This window comes from Hyla sarda, chromosome 4 (genome assembly GCF_029499605.1).
Source record: "Hyla sarda isolate aHylSar1 chromosome 4, aHylSar1.hap1, whole genome shotgun sequence".
In the NCBI taxonomy this organism is placed as follows: Eukaryota; Metazoa; Chordata; class Amphibia; order Anura; family Hylidae; genus Hyla; species Hyla sarda.
The window spans coordinates 372811100-372833308 of NC_079192.1; the positions used below are offsets into that span (position 1 = coordinate 372811100).

The 22209-nt window shown below is 48.2% G+C and overlaps 1 protein-coding gene across 3 annotated transcripts in view; it reads left to right on the forward strand.

Moving 5' to 3' along the window:
- The window catches only part of FAXDC2 (fatty acid hydroxylase domain containing 2), a 125881-nt gene that overhangs the window by 38068 nt on the left and 65604 nt on the right, over positions 1-22209 (forward strand). Inside the window, exon 1 of one of the 3 annotated variants that reach the window (XM_056516815.1) lies at positions 14236-14252. The exons of the other annotated variants lie outside the window; for them this stretch is intronic. The gene's annotated coding sequence lies outside the window, so the exon portion shown is untranslated. Of the gene's footprint in view, positions 1-14235; positions 14253-22209 lie in introns of those variants that run through there. 3 annotated transcript variants of the gene reach the window in all.

Here is a 22209-nt window from a genome sequence, read left to right on the forward strand (position 1 = left end):
TGCCAACCACTGTACTCCATGAATATAATACTGCCAACCACTGTACCCTGACTATAATACTGCCAACCACTGTACCCTGAATATAATACTGCCAACCACTGTACTCCATGAATATAATACTGCCAACCACTGTACCCTGACTATAATACTGCCAACCACTGTACCCTGAATATAATACTGCCAACCACTGTACTCCATGAATATAATACTGCCAACCACTGTACCCTGACTATAATACTGCCAACCACTGTACCCTGAATATAATACTGCCAACCACTGTACTCCATGAATATAATACTGCCAACCACTGTACTCCATGAATATAATACTGCCAACCACTGTACTCCATGAATATAATACTGCCAACCACTGTATTCTATTAATTTAATACTGCCAACCACTATACACCACTGAATCACCCCATACACCCCACGCACTCCATCCTCAGTCTCCTCATCACCCCATACACCCCACGCAACCCATCCTCAGTCTCCTTATCTCCCCCATACACCCCACGCACCCCATCCTCAGTCTCATCCCCCCATACACCCCACGCACCCCATCCTCAGTCTCATCACCCCATACACCCCACACACTCCATCCTCAGTCTCCTCATCACCCCCATATACCCCAACCTCAGTCTCCTCATCACCCCATACACCCCACGCACCCCATCTTCAGTCTCATCACCCCATACACCCCGCACAACCCATCCTCGGTCTCCTCATCACCCCATACACCCCATCCTCAGTCTCCTCATCACCCCATACACCCCACGCACCCCATCCTCAGTCTCCTCATCACCCCATGCACTCTATCCTCAGTCTCCTCATCACCCCATACACCCCATCCTCAGTCTCCTCCTCACCCCATGCACTCCATCCTCAGTCTCCTCATCACCCCATACACCCCATGCACTCCATCCTCAGTCTCCTCATCACCCCATACACCCCATGCACTCCATCCTCAGACTCCTCATCACCCCATGCACTCCATCCTCAGTCTCCTCATCACCCCATACACCCCATGCACTCCATCCTCAGTCTCCTCATCACCCCATGCACTCCATCCTCAGACTCCTCATCACCCCATACACCCCATGCACTCCATCCTCAGTCTCCTCATCACCCCATGCACTCCATCCTCAGTCTCCTCATCACCCCATACACCCCATGCACTCCATCCTCAGTCTCCTCATCACCCCATACACCCCATGCACTCCATCCTCAGTCTCCTCCTCACCCCATGCACTCCATCCTCAGACTCCTCATCACCCCATGCACTCCATCCTCAGACTCCTCATCACCCCATGCACTCCATCCTCAGTCTCCTCCTCACCCCATGCACTCCATCCTCAGACTCCTCATCACCCCATGCACTCCATCCTCAGTCTCCTCATCACCCCATGCACTCCATCCTCAGTCTCCTCATCACCCCACGCACTCCATCCTCAGACTCCTCATCACCCCATACACCCCACGCACTCCATCCTCAGTCTCCTCATCACCTCATACACCCCATGCACTCCATCCTCAGTCTCCTCATCACCCCATACACCCCATGCACTCCATCCTCAGTCTCCTCATCACCCCATCCTCAGACTCCTCATCACCCCATGCACTCAATCCTCAGACTCCTCATCACCCCATGCACTCCATCCTCAGACTCCTCCTCACCCCATGCACTCCATCCTCAGTCTCCTCATCACCCCATACACCCCATGCACTCCATCCTTAGTCTCCTCATCACCCCATGCACTCCATCCTCAGTCTCCTCCTCACCCCATGCACTCCATCCTCAGTCTCCTCATCACCCCATACACCCCATGCACTCCATTCTCAGACTCCTCATCACCCCATGCACTCCATCCTCAGACTCCTCATCACCCCATGCACTCCATCCTCAGACTCCTCATCACCTCATGCACTCCATCCTCAGACTCCTCATCACCCCATGCACTCCATCCTCAGTCTCTTCCTCACCCTATGCACTCCATCCTCAGTCTCATCATCACCCCATACACCCCATCCTCAGTCTCCTCATCACCCCATACACCCCATGCACTCCATCCTCAGTCTCCTCATCACCCCATACACCCCATGCACTCCATCCTCAGTCTCCTCATCACCCCATACACCCCATGCACTCCATCCTCAGTCTCCTCATCACCCCCATACACCCCATGCACTCCATCCTCAGTCTCCTCATCACCCCATACACCCCACGCACTCCATCCTCAGTCTCCTCATCACCCCATACACCCCATGCACTCCATCCTCAGTCTCCTCATCACCCCATACACCCCATGCACTCCATCCTCAGTCTCCTCATCACCCCATGCACTCCATCCTCAGTCTCCTCATCACCCCATACACCCCATGCACTCCATCCTCAGTCTCCTCATCACCCCATACACCCCATGCACTCCATCCTCAGTCTCCTCATTACCCCCATACACCCCATGCACTCCATCCTTAGTCTTCTCATCACCCCATACACCCCATGCACTCCATCCTCAGTCTCCTCATCACCCCATACACCCCATGCACTCCATCCTCAGTCTCCTCATCACCCCCATACACCCCATGCACTCCATCCTTAGTCTCCTCATCGCCCCATACACCCCATGCACTCCATCCTCAGTCTCCTCATCACCCCATACACCCCATGCACTCCATCCTCAGTCTCCTCATCACCCCATACACCCCATGCACTCCATCCTCAGTCTCCTCATCACCCCATATACCTTAAGCACCTCATCAGTATTACACAGCTGACACCCCCCCAGTCCTTCTCATCAACATTAAACCCCCTAATCACAACACCCCTGACCCCCCTTCTGGTCCTCCTTATCAACACTACGTTCTCCCAGACCCCCAATCCTTCTTATCATTACACCACCAACCTCTTCAACACCCCTCCTGTCCTTTTCTTCATCATTACAATCCCTTCCCCCCCCAACCCCCCCCCGCCCTGCACCCGACCGTCGCTCTCCTCACCTTATCTGTTCAGCGATGCGGCTGTGAGGCGGGAGGGTTTGCTGCTCCTGTCGCTTCTGCCGGGGTCAGAGGCCATGACACGTGACATCAGGGGCTTGGAACAGACGTGCGTGCCTGCGCGGGGCACGTCTGTTCCCATCAGCCCCTGTCCTGTCCTCTCGCCCGGCCGAGGTAAATTACTGCTGTCAGCGGCAGGTCCGGGACCTGTTGCTGCAGCATTTAGTACGAAGTACTGGAAGGGGGCCCTGCAGGGGCCCAGATTGTGAGGCCCATGATGTGACCTGGGCTACTAGGGGGCCCCCTAACACTCTGGGCCCCTGTGCAGCCGAACCGGCTGAACAAGTGATATGTCCGCCCCTGGCATCACCCATGATTTTTGCCATCCTTTGTGAGTGTATCCAGAAAGTAAAAAAAAAAAAAAAAAAAAGCAAGGTGACTAATCTGATTCTAGCTTAATGCAAAATTTGGTGACAGGAGACAAGCATAAGAACAGTGGAGACAAAACCTTAGTGGAGTAGACAACAACAGAGTAGCACCAAGAACGGCACCATCTGATCACCTGTATGGGTGTCTGGTATTTTGGGTGGACATTGCTAAAACAATAAGTACTTGGTACACCCATAAACTTATAGACTCTTATGTTGTTGGTACACTTTTTCTGTATCTCCAGTTAGTGGTTATATGCAATGGTCAGTTGTGTGTGGTTGTTGATACTATGCTGCCACTATTACTAGTAGTGCAGTAAGGATCATCTAGCACCATTGCTTAGGCACTATATAGTCATAGAAAGATATGGGATGTGTAGCTCACTCAACCGTCTGACCTGAGGTTAACTGGGTAGCCCAAATCCCAAAAGGCCTGGTACAATGTGCAAATAATATATATTTTATATAATAAGTTATTAAATAATAAGCTACTATATACAAAGCCAGTCCTCAAGGGGCAGTGGGGAAGAAAAAGGAGGAAAGAAGGTTAGGGGATAGATGACTGCCCGGTACACTTCACGCCTACCACATTATAAGCCCTCCCCCCACCTCTCCCAATAATGACAGACAACATTATTCTTTTACTGGGCTGGGTGGTGGTCACAGCTCAATTTATTAATAACAGAATAAATAATTCTATAACTGCTGCATTGCAGCAACCTACCTACTTCAGCCGAAGCGGTATTGCCAGCCGCCGTGCCTAGGGCCGTCACTTCACAAATCTCCTCTCCTCAGGCCACCGAGGAGCCCGTGTACTCCTACATGGTGCTCCGACCCCCACCAAGCAAAAACAAGGCCTGCTTCAAACCATCTTGTAAGCCCGACAAAAAGATGTCTTGGCCAATATCATTAAGGTGAACCCCATCTGGGATCATAAACCGTCTGTTATCTCCTTCTAGCTCCCGATGACGGACCACCAGTCCACTCTTCTGTCGCACAAACCGGGCCATACGAGAATTCCCCAAATGCCGAGAACGCTCGATGGCCTCGGCATTGCGAGCACCCTGCCAGGATACTCTAGGCACTATCTCTGACCACACTAAAACCAAATCAGAAAAGAACCCAGAAAACCGCTCAACATCGGCTTTCATCAAAGTAATCAGATCAGGGACCCGAGAATAACAGAGATCATTCCCGCCCGCATGCACCACCAAAATGACACCGGATCGGACGGTTCTAGCAATGTCCACCACTTCAGTAAGGACCCGTGCCCAACGCATACCTGGGATCCCTCTCCAGTGAGGCTCAACATTGCCGCATCCAAAGATCTCCCACCCGGCCGGCAATCAGCTCTCTGCGCGGCCCAGTGGAAATACGAGTGTCCCAGGAAATACACCATCGTCCTCTGCACATCTAAAAAAGAAAAAGAGCTATAACAACAACTCGGGACGTACATATCTAGCATAACAACCAGAGCGCCAACGGCCAATACGCTGTATCGCATCCACCGATAATCCCGCCCTGGACGCTTCCGTAGCAGCGCCAATTCGAAAAGAGTGCGTACCAAACTCAGCAGCAGGAGCACCCAAAAATCGCAAACAACCATTGAACACAGCTTGAAATTGAAAACACGTTAAAGGAAAACCGTCATCATGCGCGAAAAAATGGCGGCCCGACACCCGAACAGACAAAAATGACGTAACCGCCCGTACTGGACAAACCAGACCATCCACCGCAAGAGCCCGCACCCAAGCTCCTTGACCCACCTGATCCGTTTTCGAGCACCAAATCCGCATTTGTAAAACCCCATTGGAACACAAAACGTTGTCCTGCAACAAACCCCCGGCTTTCGAAAACCGGGACCAACTCGCCGATGCGCAGCGCGCCAAAAAACATAACATAAAAAGCAGAATACAACTCCGACTCATAAACCGAGGAACAGCAACTCCGGGTAGCCTGTAAAAGAGACGCCAACAGTGAAAACGAAACAGGTCTGCGAGTTTCACGCCGCACATGAGTGCGCTGCCAATCCTTCAAAGCCTGCTGAAATAAAAACCATTTCGAAACATCTTCCCAACCCAACAATTTAAAATAAAAACTCACCCCAGCTAGTCGCCGCCGCGTAACAATTGCAGACACCTGTAAATCGCGCAACCACAACATATAATCCACTGTAACCGCTACGCGGTTTTCCACAGAGGTAACAACCTCCCGCCCAGCCAGCAACGCACACCACTCAGCCCACGCCTTACTATGTCCGGCCCATGTAGATGTCGCCACCGACGACTCAACCAGTGGGATCAGACGTTGCTCGGCAGGGCCCAGACCAATGGGGGGCAAGGGAGCCCCTCCGACGCAGCATCCGGACATCCTCCGAAACTCCTGAAACTGAAAACGAGAAAGGGAATCAGCAATCACGTTATCAACCCCAGCCAGATGGCGTGCCTTAAAGCATATGTTCAACTCCAAACACAACCAAATGCCTAATCAGTGACAAAACAGGAAGGGAGGAAGAAGACAAACCATTCATACAATTAACCACACTCAGATTGTCTGTCCAAAAACAAACCCGCCTATTGCTAAAATGCACACCCCACAACTCCACAGCAACTACAATAGGAAAAAGTTCAAGCAGGGTGAGATTCCTACACCAACCATTGGCCTGCCACTCAGGCGGCCACAACTCAGCGCACCATTCCCCATGAAAAAAGGCACCAAAACCCACGGAGCCAGCCGCATCCGTGAACAATAGAAGCTCAGCATTAGACAACTCCTCCCCCAGCCAACACATGTGACCGTTATACTTCCTCAAAAACTCTCTCCACACCAAAATATCCGAACGCATTTGCTTTGAAATGCGGATATGATGGGAAGGGCAGGAAACGCCCTTAGTGGCCAATGACAGGCGCCTAGAAAAAACACGACCCATGGGCATAACACGACAAGCAAAAACCAAATGCCCCAGTAAAACCTGCATTTGCCGCAGCGTCACTTTGTGCACACCAAAAAAACTTTCAACCAATAAAAGTAAACTCTCCAACTTCTCCGCCGAGAGCCTAAAAACCATCGCCACAGAATCTATCTCAATACCCAAAAACGAAATAACTGTGGAAGGGCCCAACGTCTTCTCAGCAGACAAAGGCACACCAAACTTCTGCATGAAAAAAACGAAAATAATCCAATAAAAAACCACATCTGGGAGACCCAGCCGGGCCAACAAACAAAAAATCATCCAGATAGTGAATAACTGAACGGCTGCCTGTCTCAAAACGGACAACCCACTCTAAAAACGACCCAAACATCTCAAAATACCGGCAGGAAATAGAACAACCCATAGGCAGGCAAACATCATAATAAAAAGCCCCATCCACACGGCAACCCAGCAAGTGATAGCATTCCGGATGCACTGGCAACAAGTGAAAAGCCGACTCAATGTCGGACTTCGCCATCAATGCCCCTTCCCCAACACCCCGAACCAGGGACACCGCCCGGTCAAAAGAGACATAAGAAACGGAAGCATCCTCTTTAGAAATGCCATCATTCACCGAGGAACCTTTCGGATACAAAAGGTGGTGAATCAGGCGAAACTTCCCGACCTCCTTCTTAGGAACAACCCCAAGGGGGGACACCCGGAAATTAGAAAAAGGGGGGGCACAAAAGGCCCCTCAAAATGGCCCAAAGAAACCTCCTTACCAATCTTCTCCCGCAGCACCTCAGGGTGCTCCCTGGCCGACTTCAAGTTGTCAGGGTAAGAGGAAAAAACCTGTCCTAAAACAAACGGTATAAAGAAACCATAACAAAAACCCTCTAACAAAACCAAAGCATCCTCCTTATTGGGGTACTGATCTAACCACGGGCACATCATGTCCACGTTCACCGGGGTCCTTCCCCGCAGCAGCAGAGGGCACCCGGCCGGGTTGCTTGGCAGCCCGCTGACACCTGACTGCAGCGTGAGATCCCCTGCAGGAAGAACACTCATGCTTGTATTTACACAAGCTGAGGAAACGACAATGAGGGGCATTTACTAAGGGGGTAAGTCATTTTTTTCTGACTATTTTTGGCGCAAAATTGTCGCAATTGCGCCTACCCTATAAATTGTGCGACTTTCTCCAGCAAGAGCTAGAAAGTCAAATTTTTTTTTCCCGCTTAATTTACGCAAGTTTTCAGTTTTTACTTGCAGTGGTCAGGAATTTATTCACTGAGACAGTCGCAGTTGCGCAATAAACTGTCGCAACGGCCGTAAAAAATGACTAAATTTACTCCAGCTCCAACATGGAGCAGGAAAAGCTACTGCCGCCCGGGCTCCGACATACTTTCTCCCCGCTACCCTCACTGCGCTACCGGGACACTACAGTGATTTATATCCCCCCCCTCTCACCTGCCAGCGCCACACAACTCCCATCTATCTGCTGTTGCAAGACTACAAGTCCCAGCATGCCCTTACAGTGAGGACATGCTGGGAGTTGTAGTCTTGTAGCAGCGGGAGCTGAGCGGCGCGGGCGGGAGACAAGGGGGGGGGGGGGTAGCGGGGAGGCCGTATGAGGAGCCCGGGCGGGAGACAAGGGGGGGTAGTGGGGAGGCCGTATGAGGAGCCCGGGCGGCTGCACTGTAATGTCAGCCCGGGCTCCTGCCCTGAGAGCCATAGGCTTTGGCTGTCAGGGCATGCTGGGTGTTGTAGTTTTGCAACAGCTGGAGGGCCACAGTTTGCAGACCACTGGTGTGTGGCCTGTAAACTGTAGTCCTCCAGCTGTTGCAAAACTAAACAGCTGAAGGGGACCGGCGAAAACGTTCACTTACCCGTCCGAGGCTCCAGCGACGATCGCTGACGGAGATCGTCGCGCGGCAGTGTCGTGCAGCGCTGGATCCTACCGAAGCCGGTAAGTTGCCCAAGCTTCCCAACCAGTGTGCCTCCAAATGTTGCAAGACTACAACTCCCAGCATGCCTGGACACCCTTTGGCTGTCCAGGCATGCTGGGAGTTGTAGTTTTGCAACAGCTGGAGGCACCCTTGTTGGGAAACACTGGCCTAAAACAGTGTTTCCCAACCAGGGTGCCTCCAGATGTTGCAAGACTACAACTCCCAGCATGCCTAGACAGCCATTGGCTGTCCAGGCATGCTGGGAGTTGTAGTTTTGCAACAGCTGGAGGGCCACAGTTTGCAGACCACTGGTTTGTGGTCTGTAAACTGTAGTCCTCCAGCTGTTGCAAAACTAAACAGCTGAAGGGGACCGGCGAAGACGTTCACTTACCCTTCCGAGGCTCCAGCGACGATCGCTGTCGGAGATCGTCGCGCGGCACTGTCGCGCGGCACTGTCGCGCGGCAGTGTCGTGCAGCGCTGGATCCTACAGAAGCCGGTAAGTTGCGCAAGCTTCCCAACCAGTGTGCCTCCAAATGTTGCAAGACTACAACTCCCAGCATGCCTGGACAGCCTTTGGCTGTCCAGGCATGCTGGGAGTTGTAGTTTTGCAACATCTGGAGGCACCCTGGTTGGGAAACACTGGCCTAAAACAGTGTTTCCCAACCAGGTTGCCTACAGATGTTGCAAGACTACAAGCCCCAGCATGCCTGGACAGTCAAAGGCTGTCCAGGCATGCTGGGAGTTGTAGTCTTGCAACATCTGTAGGCAACCTGGTTGGGAAACACTGTTTTAGGCCAGTGTTTCCCAGCCAGGTTGCCTCCAGATGTTGCAAAACTACAAGTCCCAGCATGCCTGGACAGTCAAAGGCTGTCTAGGCATGCTGGGAGTTGTAGTCTTGCAACATCTGTAGGCAACCTGGTTGGGAAACACTGTTTTAGGCCAGTGTTTCCCAGCCAGGTTGCCTCCAGATATTGCAAAACTACAAGTCCCAGCATGCCTGGACAGTCAAAGGCTGTCTAGGCATGCTGGGAGTTGTAGTCTTGCAACATCTGTAGGCAACCTGGTTGGGAAACACTGTTTTAGGCCAGTGTTTCCCAGCCAGGTTGCCTCCAGATGTTGCAAAACTACAAGTCCCAGCATGCCTGGACAGTCAAAGGCTGTCAAGGCATGCTGGGAGTTGTAGTCTTGCAACATCTGTAGGCAACCTGGTTGGGAAACACTGTTTTAGGCCAGTGTTTCCCAGCCAGGTTGCCTCCAGATGTTGCAAAACTACAAGTCCCAGCATGCCTGGACAGTCAAAGGCTGTCTAGGCATGCTGGGAGTTGTAGTCTTGCAACATCTGTAGGCAACCTGGTTGGGAAACACTGTTTTAGGCCAGTGTTTCCCAGCCAGGTTGCCTCCAGATGTTGTAAAACTACAACTCCCAGCATGCCTAGACAGCCTTTGACTGTCCAGGCATGCTGGGAATTGTAGTTTTGCAACATCTGGAGGCACCCTGGTTGGGAAACACTGTTTTAGGCCAGTGTTTCCCAGCCAGGTTGCCTCCAGATGTTGCAAAACTACAACTCCCAGCATGCCTAGACAGCCTTTGACTGTCCAGGCATGCTGGGGCTTGTAGTTTTGCAACATCTGGAGGCACCCTGGTTGGGAAACACTGGCCTAAAACAGTGTTTCCCAACCAGGGTGCCTCCAGATGTTGCAAAACTACAAGTCCCAGGTTGGGAAACACTGTGCCCGGCCTCCGCCCCACCTTACTGTAAGGGCATGCTGGGAGTTATAGTCCTGCAGCTGGGGGCAGGGGACAAGCTTGTCACTTGCGCACACATCTCCTGCACCACACAACTACAACTCCCAGCATGTCCTTACTGTAAGGGCATGCTGGCAGTTGTAGTCGTGCGGGGCGGGAGATGTGTGAGCAGGTGATAATAAATGTACTAACCCATTTTTTTTGTTTTCTTCTCATTTCAGATCCGTGTATCCTGTGGACTCCTTCGGATTCGGTGGACTACTTCGATGACCAGCGTTTTTCTTTGTTTGATTTTAATAAAATGGTTAACGAGGGCTTGTGGGGGAGTGTTTTTTGTAATAAAATTTTTTTAAAACCTGTTGTGTTTTTTTCTTACTTTACTAGACAGGCTTAGTAGTGGAAGCTGTCTTATAGACAGAGTCCATTACTAACCTGGGCTTAGCGCTAGCCACAAAAACAGCTAGCGCTAACCCCCTATTATTACCCCGGTACCCAACGCCACAGGGGTGCCGGGAAGAGCCGGTACCAACAGGCCTGGATTGTCAAAAATGGCGCTCCTGGGCCTAGGCGGTAACAGGCTGGCGTTATTTAGGCTGGGGAGGGCCAGTAACAATGGTCCTCGCCCACCCTGGGAACGTCAGGCTGTTACTGTTTGGTTGGTATTTGGCTGAGAATGAAAATAGGGGGGACCCTATGCGTTTTTTTTTTAAATAAATAATTAAATATATTAAAAAAACGCATAGGGTCCCCCATATTTTTATTCTCAGCCAAATACCAACCAAACAGTAACAGCCTGACGTTACCAGGGTGGGCGAGGACCATTGTTACTGGCCCTCCCCAGCCTAAATAACGCCAGCCTGTTACCGCCTAGGCCCAGGAGCGCCATTTTTGACGCTCTGGGCCTGTTGGTACCGGCTCTTCCCGGCACCCCTGTGGTGTTGGGTACCGGGGTAATAACTGGGGGTTAGCGCTAGCTGTTTTTGTGGCTAACGCTAAGCCCGGCTTAGTAATGGACTCAGTCTATAAGACAGCTTCCACTACTAAGCCTGTCTAGTAAAGTAAAATAAAAAAAACACAACAGGTTTAAAAAAAAATTTATGACAAAAAAACACTCCCCCACAAGCCCTCGTTAACTATTTTATTAATATCAAGCAAAGAAAAACGCTGGTCGTCGAAGTAGTCCACCGAATTCGAAGGAGTCCACAGGATACACAGATCTGTAGAAGAAGTAACCAAAAAAAAAAAAGTGTAAGTACATTTAGGGAGAAAAAAACTGTGTTAAAAAAATGTAATAAACACACACACACACACACACACTAAACACCGTTTACCACTTCTGAGCCATGACTACAATTTACAGTGATCCCTCAACTTACAATGGCCTCAACATACAATAGTTTCAACATACAATGGTCTTTTCTGGACCATCGTAAGTTGAAACCAGACTCAACATACAATGCTACAGACAGTCCAGATCTGTGAAACGTGTCAATGGCAGGAAGAACCAACCAATCAAAATGGGCATTCACTGGTAAAACCCCTGTATTACTGAAGTGTATGCACTGACTGGTGTCTGGTATTACATGTTCTGTACTCTTTACCTGTATCAGGGTTAGCTGCTCTTTTGGACACCAGGTGAGGGCGACTCCATTACTTGTTTGGGACATTGCCTGTACTGTACAGGACCCCTGAAGACGCTCCTGTCCTCTACATAGACCAGTGTTTCCCAATCAGGGTGGCCCCATCTTTTGCAAAACTACAACTCCCAGCATGCCCGGACAGCCTTTGGCTGTCCAGGCATGCTGGGAGTTATAGTTTTGCAACTGCTGGAGGCTCCCTGCTTGGGAAACACTGACATAGACAGTGATTACAGCTCCCAGCAGATCTTTATTACTTTTATATGTAAGGATTTGCTTTATCTACATTAGTTATCTACTTATTTTTCTTTGTCACTTTTTCCTATTTTTGGATGACATTTTGGTGCCTTTAGAACCAATTACCACGTTTCCATAGAGTTATGGTCTCAACATACAATGGTTTCAACTTACAATGGTTTTCCTGGAACCAATTAATATTGTAACTTGAGGGACCACTGTAGTTATTGAATTATTTAGATGTGGTGAAAAAGCTAAAAAAAACGCAAAAACAAAAGATCCAGAAGGAAACCTAGCAGCCAAACCTATTCAGACAGCAGGAAAAAAGGAACAGACAATTTTTTCTACTACATAAAGTAAATTTCCCACTTTTGCCTGTGTGCGCCAAATTTATTAATGCCGTGCAACAATTTAGTAAATTTGTCGCACATAGTCAAAAAAAAAAACAGGGTAAAAACCAGACTACATAGTAAAAGATTAGTAAATGCCCCTCAATGTCCCTCGTTAAACAACCAGCAAGCCCCTTGTCGTCGCACGGCCGCCAACCCGGCAGTCTCGGCTTGACCAGTGGCTCCCTGCTGAAGCCCTCTGAGCCATCATTAAACGCAACCAGACATCGGTCGCCTTAACTCCCCAACCAACATCCGGCTGCAAAGACAAGCGGTGACGAAATTCCTCGTCATACTGCCACCACGCAGAGCCCCCATGAGCCTTATAAGCACTATACACCGAATCCATGTAAATAAAAAGCTCAGAGCACCGCTCCGGATGCTTATACACCCCAAAACTGCAAATGCCTGTAACCAATTGCCCATGGTCTTTGCCACCTTAGGCCTAGAAGGAAAAAAAATTTCCGACTGAGGCCTACGTTCCTTGTCAATCGTATGTTGGTCCGCAGACACTAGCAACCACAGATCAACATACTGGTTCGACCAAATTTTTTCCTTTACCGCTTCATCAACATGTACACCTAAGGGGCTAACACCACAAAAAACGGAATATATCCTTATAAACCCCAACCCTAACCGGGGATGCCTTACTGGCCGCTGCCGGAACCACACGTTCCGCCGGCTTGTTGGTAACTAGACTAGACAAAACAGATTTAAGCGTAGACAACAAAGCAGCAGGCCCATCCCCCTGCACCCACGCACCGGCAAAAATCGAACTCACCGGTCTGCGCAGGAACAACAGGAGGTGGAACCGGATCAGATGCAGGCACAGGAACTGGATCAGCAACCCGCACAGGAGCCGGATCAGACACCGCATGGGGCCGACTGCCACCGCGGGAGGCCCACCTGGGGGACCTTGAATGACGTCTCCCCCCCTCGCGTCTGCGAGAGCGGCGCTCCCGACTCCCTGAGCGATACAAGCTGCGACCAGATGAAGAAGGAGACTGCCATCGGGACGAGCGGGACCTACGGGAGCGCACCCTACTCCTGGACTCCCGGCGGGAACACCTACGGTGATGCCTACATGACCCAACAGATCTGCTCCATCCGGAGCGGCTGGAGCCCCGTGAGGACAACCGCGACCATCTAGGACGGGAACGGCCCTCTGACCTATAAGGTACTCGGTCACGCGGTGGCTGACTGACTTGTCGCACATTGTCGCCAAAAAGCAAGGGGGAACTAGCAACAGCATCTAAAGGCGGTGGGCCATGAGCCTGGGACCCCAAAGTATCACTAGCATCCTCATAAGGAGGATCCACACTACCACTCCCTAGGACAGGTGGCTGCAGAGGGTCCCCAGCAACTACAGGTACACCCTGGGGTCTAATGGGAACCCGAGCAGTGGCAAGAGGAGTATCGGGAATCTCCTCTGCAGAGGAGGAAGCATGAGATGGATCAGGGGCACCAGCACCCATAATGGCTGGTAGTACAGGGGTTAACACTGGCCGGGAGACTAATGCAGGCCGCTCTGAGGTACCTGTGACCGCCGGGACCTGCAGGGAAGCGCGCAAAGCTGCAGACGAACTCCCCCCAGCTTCCTGGGTCACATGACCCGGAAGGGGTGGATCTACGGCCCGGGCCGCGGCCACTGCCGCACCGGGCCCTGAACCTACAGTTGAGGAGGCAATGCGGGCAGCAAAGCGCCCCCTCCTGGAACCAGCTGAAGATCTAGGGGGGCTCAGGCTCAGACGCGCCGGAGGGCGCGATGCCCGAGCGGTCCGTTGCCCCCTCGCAGCAGGACCTACCGGGCCAGAGGAACTAGCAGCCCCAGCAGCAGGAAGCCCTAGCCCAGCCAAAAGCTGGGACAAGACGTCTGGGTCAGCCAGCACCCGCTCCCGGATAGCAGTCCAAACAGCCTCGTCAGCCATCTCCGGAGCAAGCTGTCTTCTCAAGAGCGCTGGTAAGTCCAAAAGGAATCACCAGGGGGTGAGATAGACCTAAGTATACCTTGGGCGTGCCTTTTTCCCCCTCCTACAACCCCGGAAAGCAGGGGGGAGGGGGGAACTGTATTGGGCTCTCTGTTAACCCTTGCCGTTCCGTACAGTCAGGGTTACCTACTCCTAAACGGGCAGGTAACCTACATATTGAAGAGAAGAAAATAATGATATTGAAAGAGTAATAAATATGGTATAAGTAATAATATATGGTAAAGTAATAAAATATAATAATATAATATAATAAACCTGAATCAGGGATAAATTAGATATACATTTATTAATAACCAATAAGATAAACTATACACATCTGGGCAGGGCCAGATGTGAGCTGAATAAAATTAAAATTAATATAAAAAAAATTGAATTATTAACAATAATATATCAACCACCTATATATAGTTAAAGTCCATTTAGCCTGATAAGATGTTGTGGATCGCAGAAAGTATGCGGAGAAGAAATTGTTGGTATGTAAAATGCATGAGTCCAACAGTTCTCAATAGCTGGTAGATCCGTGCATAAGATCTACCAGCTATTGAGAACTGTTGGACTCATGCATTTTACATACCAACAATTTCTTCTCCGCATACTTTCTGCAATCCACAACATCTTATCAGGCTAAATGGACTTTAAATATATATATAGGTGGTTGATAACTTGATAAGTTAAACAGATTTGTAAATTATCTGTTTAATATTTTTTCCACCGGAGTACCCCTTTAAGATCTGCAACCATAGATCCGGAGATCTGCAACCATAGACACTTATCCCCTATCTGCAGGATAGGGGATAAGTTTCTGATCATGGGGGGTCCGAACGCTGGGACCCCCAACGATCTCCTGTACAGGGCCCCGGCTATGACGCAGCTCTCCCGTGCAGGAGGCATGACAGCCGCAGCATGACACCCTGGCAGACACGCCTCCTCTATGTATCTCTGTGGGAGAGGCGGAGATGCAGTGGCAGTGTTCGTGCATCCCTGCCTCTCCCAGAGAGCTGTATGGAGGGGGCGTGTCCTTAACTTCAGTAAGGTCGACAACACGCGCATTAGCCGCGCAGAGCCGTGGTAATGCCGGGTTCCCATACGGGAGATTGCAGATAGGGGATAAGTGTCTATGGTTGCAGTACTCCTTTAAAGGAGTACTCAACAGGAAAACATTTTTTTTTAAATCAACTGGTGCCAGAAAGTTAAACAGATTTGTAAATTACTTCTATTAAAAAAATTATAATCCTTCCAGTACTTATTAGCTGCTGTTATGATCCACAGGAAGTTCTTTTCTTTTTGAATTCCCTTTCTGTCTGACCACAGTGCTCTCTGCTGACATCTCTGTCCATTTTAGGAACTGTCCAGAGCAGGATAGGTTTTCTATGGGGATTTGCTCCTACTCTGGACAGTTCCTAAAATGGACAGAGGTGGTGTCAGCAGAGAGCACTGTGGTCAGGCAGAAAGGAAATTCAAAAAGAAAATAACTTCCTGTGGATTATAACAGCAAGTACTGGAAAGATTAAGATTTTTTAAATAGAAGTAATTAAAAAATCTGTTAAACTTTCTGGCACCAGTTGATTATAAAAAAAAAAAAAAAAAAAAGTTTTTTTTTAGTGGAGTACCCCTTTAAAGTTCTCACTCAAATCAATGAGTTGTCTGTGTAATACTGGATAGGACAGTTTATACAGCTATATGCTTTTGGTAGCAAATCTTCACGCTGATTGAGAAATCCCACTCCATTAACCCCTTAAGGACCAGGCCATTTTATACCGGAGCGTTTTTTGCAATTCTGACCACTGTCACTTTAAACATTAATAACTCTGGAATGCTTTTAGTTATCATTCTGATTCCGAGATTGTTTTTTCGTGACATATTCTACTTTAACTTAATGGTAAAATTTTATGGTAACTTGCATCCTTTCTTGGTGAAAAATCCCAAAATTTGATGAAAAAAATGAAAATGTTTCTAACTTTGAAGCTCTCTGCTTGTAAGGAAAATGGATATTCAAAATAAAACATTTTTGGGTTCACATATACAATATGTATACTTTATGTTTGCATCATAAAATTTATGAGTTTTTACTTTTGGAAGACACCAGAGGGCTTCAAAGTTCAGCAGCAATTTGGAAATTTTTCACAAAATTTTCAAACTCGCTATTTTTCATGGACCAGTTCAAGTTTGAAGTGGATTTGAAGGGTCTTCATATTAGAAATACCCCATAAATGACCCCATTATAAAAACTTCACCCCCCAAAGTATTCAAAATGACATTCAATAAGTGTATTAACCCTTTAGGTGTTTCACAGGAATAGCAGAAAAGTGAAGGAGAAAATTCACAATCTTCATTTTTTACACTCGCATGTTCTTGTAGACCCAATTTTTGAATTTTTGCAAGGGGTAAAAAGGAGAAAATTTTTACTTGTATTTGAAACCCAATTTCTCTTGAGTAAGCACATACCTCATATGTCTATGTTAATTGTTCGGCGGGCGCAGTAGAGGGCTCAGAAGGGAAGGAGCGTCAAATGGTTTTTGGGGGGCATGTCACCTTTAGGAAGCCCCTATGGTGCCAGGACAGCAAAAAAAAACCACATGGCATACCATTTTGGAAACTAGACCCCTCAGGGAACGTAACAAGGGGTAAAGTGAACCTTAATACCCCACAGGTGATTCACGACTTTTGCATATGTAAAAAAAAAAAAAATGTTTTACCTAAAATGCTTGGTTTCCCAAAAATGTTACATTTTTAAAAAGGATAATAGCAAAAAATACCCCCCAAAATTTGAAGCCCAATTTCTCCCGATTCAGAAAACACCCCATATGGGGGTGAAAAGTGCTCTGCTGGCGCACTACAGGTCTCAGAAGAGAAGGAGTCACATTTGGCTTTTTGAAAGCAAATTTTGCTCTGGGGGCATGCCGCATTTAGGAAGCCCCTATGGTGCCAGAACCACAAAAAAACCACATGGCATACCATTTTGGAAACCAGACCCCTCGGGGAACGTAAAAAGGGGTAAAGTGAACCTTAATACCCTACAGGTGTTTCACAACTTTTGCATATGTTAAAAAAAAACATTTTTTTACCTAAAATGCTTGGTTTCCCAAAATGTTTACATTTTTAAAAAGGGTAATAGCAGAAAATACCCCCCAAAATTTGAAGCCCAATTTCTGCCGATTCAGAAAACACCCCATATGGGGGTGAGAAGTGCTCTGCTGGCGCACTACAGGTCTCAGAAGAGAAGGAGTCACATTTGGCTTTTTGAAAGCAAATTTTGCTCTGGGGGCATGCCGCATTTAGGAAGCCCCTATGGTGCCAGGACAGCAAAGAAAAAAACACATGGCATACCATTTTGGAAACTAGACCCCTCGGGGAACGTAACAAGGGGTAATGTGAACCTTAATACCCCACAGGTGATTCACAACTTTTGCATATGTAAAAAAAAAAAAAAAAAAATTTTTTACCTAAAATGTTGGTTTCCCAAAAATTTTAGATTTTTAAAATGGGTAATAGCAGAAAATACCCCCCATAATTTGTAACACAATTTCTCCCGAGTACGGCGATACCCCATATCTGACCCTAAACTGTTGCCTTGAAATACGACAGGGCTCCAAAGTGAGAGCGCCATGCGCATTTGAGGCCTAAATTAGGGATTGCATAGGGGTGGACATAGGGGTATTCTACGCCAGTGATTCCCAAATAGGGTGCCTCCAGCTGTTGTAAAAGTCCCAGCATGCCTGGACAGTCAGTGGCTATCTGGTAATACTGGGAGTAGTTGTTTTGCAACAGCTGGAGGCTCCGTTTTGGAAACAGTGGCGTACCAGACGTTTTTCATTTTTATTGGGGAGGGGAGGGGGGCTGTGTAGGGGTATGTGTATATGTAGTGTTTTTTAATTTTTATTTTATTTTGTGTTAGTGTAGTGTAGTGTTTTTAGGGTACAGTCGCACAGGCGGGGGGTTCACAGTAGTTTCTCGCTGGCAGTTTGAGCAGCGGCAGAAAATTTGCCTCAGCTCAAACTTGCAGCCGGATACTTACTGTAATCCTCCGCCCATGTGAGTGTACCCTGTACGTTCACATTGGGGGGGGGGGGGGAACATCCAGCTGTTGCAAAACTACAACTCCCAGCATGTACGGTCTATCAGTGCATGCTGGGAGTTGTAGTTTTGCAACAGCTGGAGGCTCCGTTTTGGAAACGGTGGCGTACCAGACGTTTTTCATTTTTATTGTAGGGGTATGTGTATATGTAGTTTTTTTTTACTTTTTATTTTATTGTGTGTTAGTGTAGTGTTTTTAGGGTACAGTCGCATGGGCGGGGGGTTCACAGTAGTTTCTCGCTGGCAGCTTGAGCTGCAGCAGAAAATTAGCTGCAGCTCAAACTTGCAGCCGGATACTTACTGTAATCCTCCGCCCATGTGAGTGTACCCTGTACATTCACATTGGGGGGGGGGGACATCCAGCTGTTGCAAAACTACAACTCCCAGCATGTACGGTCTATCAGTGCATGCTGGGAGTTGTAGTTTTGCAACAGCTGGAGACACACAGGTTGTGAAACACCGAGTTTGACAACAAACTCAGTGTTTTGCAACCAGTGTGCCTTCAGCTGTTGCAAAAGCTACAACCCCCAGCATGTACGGACAGCGGAAGGGCATGCTGGGTGTTGTAGTTATGCAACAGCCGGAGGCATACTACTTTGGCTGGGGATGCTGGGGATTGTAGTTATGCAACAGCTGGAGACACACTGGTTTGCTACTTAACTCAGTGTGCCTTCAGCTGTTGCAAAACTACAACTCTCAGCAGTCACCGACAGCCAACGGGCATGCTGGGAGTTGTAGTTATGCAACCAGCAGATGCACCACTATAACTCCCAGCATGCCCTTAAGCTGTTTGTGCAAGCTGGGAGTTGTAGTTACACAACAGCTGAAGGTACACTTTTCCATAGAAAGAATGTGCCTCCAGCTGTTGCAAAACCATAAGTCTCAGCATGCCCATAAGTGCATGCTGGGAGTTGTGGTGGTCTGCCTCCTCCTGTTGCATAACTACAGCTCCCAGCATGCCCTTTTTGCATGCTGGGAGCTGTTGCTAAGCAACAGCAGGAGGCTGTCACTCACCTCCTGCTGCTTGATCGCCGCACAGGTCAGTCTCGCCGCCGCCGCCGTCGTCGCTCCTGGGGCCCCGATCCCAACATTAACGCCTGGGATCGGGGTCCCCAGCACCAGGGGTGCACGTCCCGCACCCGCTCACGTCCTCCGGAAGAGGGGCGGAGCGGGTGCGGGAGTGAAACCCGCAGCAGGCGCCCTGATTCGTCGGCCGGTAATCCGGCCGACGAATCAGGGCGATCGTGAGGTGGCACCAGTGCCACCTCACCCCTGCAGGCTCTGGCTGTTCGGGGCCGTCTCTGACGGCCCCGATCAGCCAGTAATTCCGGGTCACCGGGTCACTGGAGACCCGATTGACCCGGAATCGCCGCAGATCGCTGGACTGAATTGTCCAGCGATCTGCGGCCATCGCCGACATGGGGGGGCATAATGACCCCCCTGGGCGATATGCCGCGATGCCTGCTGAACGATTTCAGCAGGCATCGGGCACCGGCTCCCCTCCGGCTAGCGGCAGGGGGCCGGGAAAGGACAGGACGTACTCCTACGTCCTCGGTCCTTAAGGACTCGGAAATGGGGGCGTAGGAGTACGTCCATTGTCCTTAAGGGGTTAAAGGTGTACTCCGGTGCCAGAAACTTAAACAGATTTGTAAATTACTTCTTAATCCTTCCAGTACTTATTAGCTGCTGAATACTACAGAGGAAATTATTTTCTTTTTGGTACACAGAGCTCTCTGCTGAATCACAAGCACAGTGCTCTCTGCTGACATCTCTGTCCATTTTAGGAACTGACCAGAGCAGCATATGTTTGCTATGGGGATTTTCTCCTACTCTGGACAGTAGACATGTGCAGAACCCAAAATTTCGTTTTTTTCGTTTTCGTTTCTTAAAAATTTTCGGTTCCGTGAATATTCGGAATGCTGTGCATTCGTCATATTCAGTTTTCGAATGCATCCGCGAAAATTTTCTTTCGTTTTCGGATGCATTCGTTAATAACATCAAATGCATTCGTTAATTCGGATCTTTCGTTATATCTGTAAAATTCGTTAAATTTAGCATTCGTTACTAAACGAAATGCACATTAGTTTCACTTGCTGATCCTCTTTTGTAATAAATAGCAGGTGTTACCTTAGGATTCTTGTTGTTTTCACCTTTTTTTGCAGTTTTCTCTGTGTAGGAAGGCAAGTTTTCCTCAGGTAAACCCAATGAAAAAAATCTAATTCATTCCTTACATTCGGTTTACTGATAACGAATGCATTCGTTAACTGTATATTCGTATTCTTTTTCGGAAATATTCGATATTCGTTAAGTTTAGTATTCGTTCCGAAACGAATTGCACATGTCTACTGGACAGTTCTTAAAATGGACAGAGATGTCAGCAGAGAGCACTGTGCTCGTGATGTCAACAGAGAGCTCTATGTTCCAAATTGAAAAGAATTTCCTCTGTAGTATTCAACAGCTGATAACTACTGGAAGGATTAAGATTTTTTAATAGAAGTAATTTACTAATCTGTTTGACTTTCTGGCACCAATTGATTAAAAAAAAAAAAGTTTTCCACCGGAGTACCCCTTTAACTCTCTAATAGGTTATATAAAAATGGTCTTTTTAAACCAAAAAAACCCACAAATTCACTACATTATTTTGCAGTCATTGCAGTTTCACATAATCTCCAGTTTTGTTTTGTTCTATTCCGAATTCTTAAGATACATTCAGTGACCTTTCCCCTGCATTCATTGTGTTCTGGGGTCTAACTTGTACTTGGAAGGATTATCATGGGAGCTTGGCATTTTGTCAGCACAAGGGTTGCATTCTAATAAAAGAAGACCAAGTGTACACCCTTTAGAATAAGATCGTATATTAATACTTACATAATGGAAAGGGAAAGAACTGTCAGCACCTGTTACAAACACTTTCTGCATATTAAGGTGCCCTGGGCCTAACTGGTTCAGAAGTACCATGTGACTAGGACACATCATGGTAATGGATACAGCCTTATGTTTGTATACATATTACATTTGCATAGATCACACATTTTAAACATACACCCCAAATGGCGGTTTTGGCACAGTGAAATGAAACATCATGCTTTTCCCTAAATACACCAACTTAATGGCGTTATCTCATGAAGACAATTCATATACGTATGCCCAGTTATTGTATATGGACATCATGGAGGGTGGTCCCCCATTCAAGAGCTGCTCTATGAGAACATCTGCTGCTATGGTGGATTGAAGCTGTCTGTCTGACATAAATAACCAATGATCTGCATGATCACCATGAAACAATACATTTCCTGCTGAGGACCTGCAGTGATTAGTTGTGGTGTCATAAAGGGGTCTATCCTGATAAGAGAATCCAATTGAATGTCCATTCTTTAATAAAAGATGTTCTAAAAGATATAGGGGGAGATTTATTATTGTTTTTAGAGCATTTTTTTGTCTATATTTTGGCGCAGTTCAGGCACAAGCAGCATATTTAGCGACTTTTATGCGACATTTGATATAGACAGTTTTACTCATTTTGCCTACTCATAGAACTTTTTCTTTTTGCCCATGCAGTGGTCATGTATTTATCATTTATGACTTTTGTCAAAAGTCGCTATTTTGTGTGTGAAGGTACTTTTTTAGGCTCAAAGCTACACCAACTACCAGTAGGCATGAGAATAATTTCCACAATTCAACCTTTAACCCCTTGTGGACAACAGCATCCCACTCCCCCTCTATGAAACGCGCTCAGCAGCTGAGTGCGGGTCATAGCTGGGTGGTCCTGGCGGCTATCTGCCAACAGGACCCATCTCTAATGCCAGACATCACCGATCACGGGGATGCCCGGCTTTAACCCCTTAGACACCGCAA